Source organism: Ylistrum balloti, unplaced genomic scaffold, assembly GCF_031769215.1.
Source record: "Ylistrum balloti isolate Yb309-2 unplaced genomic scaffold, AGI_CSIRO_Ybal_v1 Utg370066, whole genome shotgun sequence".
NCBI lineage: Eukaryota > Metazoa > Mollusca > Bivalvia > Pectinida > Pectinidae > Ylistrum > Ylistrum balloti.
Genome location: NW_026782111.1, coordinates 592587 through 598388, shown reverse-complemented (window position 1 = coordinate 598388; position 5802 = coordinate 592587).

Here is a 5802-nt window from a genome sequence, read left to right as displayed (position 1 = left end):
TCAGTTCTTCATTACAAGGAAATATTTTTCCTCGTTATTATTACTTATCAACAATCGTCATAATAGGTCGTCTTTATTAAAGAAGCAATCTCATTGGCTGTCACTTTAAGAGACATTTTACATTCGTATTTAGTATGTGTTATTTTTATTCCTCAAATGTAGAGATGTGCTATGTGTGATCATGTGATTTACTGATATTTAGCACAGGATGAAAACTTTTGTCCGATGTCGTGTATGGTTTGTCCGTGGTCCGTCATCGGCCTAAAGACGAAGTCAGTATTTTTGAATACTTCTAAAATATCGTTGTGACAGTATCGTCAGACATTTGATAATTCATGGGAAACAGTAAAAATCAATCAAAAATATGAATTTTATGCTTTCCATTATTCAGAATGACATTGTTCATCATTTCAAATTTTACCTAGAGGATGCGATGAGGGGTAGGATTTGGTGATATAAAAAGGAGCATGAGTTACCATTCGTTTTACGGTGTAATGTGTGAAATCAGAGTCTAGACGTTTTTATTCTTTGTTACATTCTTCTTATAGACCCTAGCTGAATGCCATGGTGATATTTTATCAGGGGTATTTACTCGGGATATTCTATCCCTTCATGGCCAAAATATTGTAGTTCACGTCAACTACTGCAAAATCGTTAATTTTCGTGGGGACTTTAAATTCGCGAATTCATATGTCCATGAACTGTTAGTATAGTTGGCTTTTCTTGGGCTATATTGATCCCTGAAATCAAGTATCCACGAACAATGATTTTTTTTAAATCTCGAAAATGTTGAACCTCACAAAAATGTATAATTCTACAGTATCTCGCGATGAGAAAATGATAGAAAATCTATTAGAACAAAAGCTGTATGGAATAATGATAGCCTTGGGCAATGTGTCTTTCAAAGATGTTGTGAATGCCACGCACCCTGGTCTCGCCTTTTGTAAGTGTGGAGGGTTCTTGAAATTTTAATATCTAGCAAAAAAAAAGGAGTCAAAATATCCATTATTTAAAAGATAAGAAATATCACCTTTCTCGGTACTTATCAACTGCCAAGTTCACCGTTATACCAGCTTATAGAGTGAACGATGGAAAATAACTTCCTTAACGAAACTCTTTCATACTTTTCAATTGAAACGCGAGCTTCCATCAGGGACATTTAATATCATACGTCCCTACTTCCGTTTAGTACATAGAGGGCTTAAGATTTTTACAATGAGGAGTTTTTGGAACCGGATTCCAACTTCACTGATATGTGGAATAATTACTTGTCTTTGGTTTGTTACCAAAATGTCTGTGCAGATTTCAGTAACTCGTTGAGTACTTCATCAAAATTTTTAACACAGCCATTTGCCTTTGTTTTCATTTCATTGACGTGATTTTTTTTTTTGCGTGTAACCCCATTTTTGAAACAAACATGATCATCTGGCATCGTTTACTTTATTGTAGTTAACAGCTTGCGTAACGTTGCACCTCCATGCATCCTCAATATTCCAGGGTTTACGATCACTTTCGCTCTCTGCACTCCCGAAACATGTCATGGGAAAATTGAAGGCACAAGCGAAGTAATTTGATTGGTTCAGGAGAAAAAAAGTTGACCAATGACACACTCATACGTTCCGTTTGAAGATACAAAGGGGCGATAACCGTTATGCGACCTCGAGATTCGTTTGGTGTACATAAATGGATCAAACTATATTTTCGTCTTATCCACAAAGTGTTGCACCTTCAGTGATCGTAACCCTTGGAGTTTAGAGGATAACCTCCATGTGACATGTATGTTATTGTAGTTAGACCCGGTGTGGCTAGTTAGGATATTAGTCAGCTTGCAGTCATTTAGATAGTTTCTCTTTATACTTAAAAAAGTCCCTCTCTGAATTATGTTTGTCAGAACATCAAATAGTCTATAAATGGCTTTGATATAGCACTGACTGGATCGATTTTATTACTGTTAACTTTCTTGACACGATTACAGTCAAGTATAACTACTAGATTAAAAAATGTGCTTACAATTCGTTTGATTATGTGTAGAATTTGGACATACTGTACGTTGCTTTACCAGCATATGGAATACTTTTTTATTGGCCAATTACTGACATAGTTTTGTTCTGTTTTCATGACTAGACAGTGCGCTCATCAAAATAAAGATTCTTACCTATTTTTTACAATTACTAATTTGACGTGAATAAGATCACGAATCGAATAATCGCCTTCTTTATTTTTTCACTCCCAACTGTTCCACTTTGACAAATAACTGTACATGATAATAAAATGTTTTTAATTGAAAAATCATCCTGTTATCATGTTAGATGTGTTCAATAATTCTTTGCATGAAAAGAAAAGTAAAAACGGTCCAGATGTCGTCAATGGAACAGTGGACGCTTACCCTTCTGGAACACATAGACTTGTTCTCTTAAAAGAAGATGTAGCAGGTGATTATCTGTACCTTAGTTGTTTACTCAGTATATGTGTGTGTGACCAAAGATTTAATCATTTTAACTAAACGTTGACCTGCTTCCGATCAGTTGATATAAAAACGGGGAAAGGAATTAATGCAAGTCCTAAGCTTGTTTTTCGATCATATACGCATCGTATGTCTGTGTTAAATTGTTGAATATTGAATGGAAATATTGTTTAAACTCATTTCTAACTTACCCGAAATGACCTATTTCGATCATCTGACCTCGCCCTATCACTTGAGTTAGCCTCGAATTAATCATTCCGGTTATCGAACATACAACAACTTCATTTAACCTAAAAATTTAGCTGTTTATTTTTATTCATCTAACGCAGCCTCAACTTAGTCTACTTCGATCATTTGTACCAATTTTTTCAGCTGGCAGTCAAAAACAATTGATCTAAACCGCTATTGCTGAAAGACAAAGGTCAAAACGGTATTATCGGCTGCAATATACACTATAAATTAGCCAACACGGTCCGCTGGCTTCCGCAGACACCAGAACGCTGACCGAGGCAAAGTGGTGTTCATCGGCTCTATGAAAAACTGGATTTAGGTGTGGATACAAATACCTGCACTCACGCGTGTCTTAGCACAAACAGGTCATGTCAGGTAAGACATGATAGCCAACAGTCGGGTGCACGTGACGGGAATGATGATCGGTCATTGCCGAGTATCAATCCTACATACTTTTGACATTATACACTTGGAGTTTTATGTTTTACTACCTTGGCAAAATATGGATTTGGAAAAGATTTTATTGAATGGATATTTTTTATACTTAATAAGGGTTTGTGCTAAAAACAAACTATACGTAGGGAAACAAGACAGGAGTGTCTGTTGCCATGCTTGATATTTGTATTAGCTGTAGAAATACTGGTAAATCGTATAAGGAATGACGGAAGTATAAAAGGCTTTAAAATTAAAAGAAAACACATAAACTTACACAACTTACAGACGATACAACATTGTTTACGGAATATAAAGATATTTCTAAGGTTCTTAAAATCGTACAAGATTTTGGAACGGTTTCTGGACTAAAACTTGATAGAGAAAAGACAAAGGGAATATGGCGTGGACTAAACAAAAGACGAGAAGACATTTATGAGGGTATCAAATGGCAAAAGAATGTTAAATCTTTGTGAATCTATTTTAGTAGTGGAAGAAGAAGAATTGAATCGCTAGCTCCCATACTAGCATACGAAATCAGGTAAATAGGCCCACTGGCTCCCATAGACAAAAGATCCAAATTACCCTAATCGGCCCACTGGCTCCCATAGACACAAGATCCAGATTACCCTAATCGGCCGACCGGCTACCGTAGACACACGAACCGCATCGGCCCACTGGCTACCGAAGACACAAGATCCAAATTACCCTAATCGGCCCACTGGCTCCTATAGACACAAGATCCAAATTACCCTAATCGGCCCACTGGCTCCCATAGACACAAGATCCAAATTACCCTAATCGGCCGACCGGCTCCCGTAGACACACGAACCGCATCGGCCCACTGGCTCCCATACTAGCATACGAAATCAGCCAAATAGGCCCACTGGCTCCCATAGACACTAGAACCAAATTATCCTTATCGGCCGACCGGCTACCGTAAACACGAACCGCATCTGGCTACCGAAGACAAAAGAACCAAATTAGGCTAAGCGGCCCACTGGCTCCCATACTAGCATACGAAATCAGGCAAATAGGCCCACTGGCTCCCATAGACACAAGATCCAAATTACCCTAATCGGCCGACCGGCTCCCGTAGACACACGAACCGCATCGGCCCACTGGCTCCCATACTAGCATACGAAATCAGCCAAATAGGCCCACTGGCTCCCATAGACACTAGAACCAAATTATCCTTATCGGCCGACCGGCTACCGTAAACACGAACCGCATCTGGCTACCGAAGACAAAAGAACCAAATTAGGCTAAGCGGCCCACTGGCTCCCATACTAGCATACGAAATCAGGCAAATAGGCCCACTGGCTCCCATAGACACTAGAACCAAATTATCCTTATCGGCCGACCGGCTACCGTAAACACACGAACCGCATCTGGCTACCGAAGACAAAAGAACCAAATTAGGCTACGCGGTCCACTGACACCCATAGACATTAGGAATCAGTCAACTCGGTCCGCAGACCCCGACATACACATTAATGCATACATATCGGTACTTTTACATCACAAAGCCATACGGGAAATTAGTTATACGTAAATCAGTCCACTTTGTCCTCCATTACAAAACAGAAAATAAAAGCAATCGGAGTCTCTGAGCTAATAATGATTGGTTGAAAGATTTCCTTTAAAAAAACGCAGCGTAACGTCACCATGGCACAGATTTACTGACAAACAGATCCCACAAGGGCGCGTCCTTGTCTGTTTGTCAATCACCAGATTGTCTCAAAAATATCACGTTCATGTATGCGATATCGCTAATTCAAAATAAACAGCTAAGATCTGGTGATATTCCTGAGAAAATGAATGCATCGGGTATCACTGTAATGAATCGATATTATCTAATCATAATCATTTTTGTGTCATCGTTTTACATTGAATAAAAATTAAAACGGTGCCCCATAATCAGAACCTTGATGTATTCAACTCAAATAATGGAGAACGTACTTCATTGTAAATAGACTCACAGAATAACGATCTAGTGTAAATATAGTATAAAAATTTAAGTACTGACAATTTTAATCACAAGATTTTTACACAGCAGTGAGTTGGTTACTTTAAAATGTTGAAAGCGCATGAAAGAGACACATGTAACAAATTAACAGAAAGACTCTAAACTAAGTACGTTTCCAATATTATACATGTTAGGCTAAACTAGTCGATAATCAGAAGTAGCTGTAATTAAAATAACTTCCACTTTTCGGATTTTTTTGTCTGTACACCGGATATAGGTATCTCTGCAACATATGCTCTAACACGGACTTACGGATTAATGATTTGTATCGTATGAACCATTTCAGACATTAGTCCTGAAATGTCTACTATACAAATACAGTTATTTCTTGGAACCTAAAAACGATTTTAGCCACAAGGGCCAGATATGCCCAATTAAACACTAGATAAGCATTGTACACAACTGAACAAGATTAATTATCTGAGAGTTATACCACCGGGTGATGGGAAATGACTCGCTCAAGTTACAAGGCGTCAACCCAACGTATCATCATGACTTAAAAGAAAAATAACAAAAACAAAACAAAAAAACCTGACATCGTGAAAGTAAAGAAAGTTTTGTTATGACCTAAAGGTTATGAAAGTATGCAAGATCCAGATCCGAATACCAATTTGATTTGCCAAAATATGCTTTCAAAACAAATGAT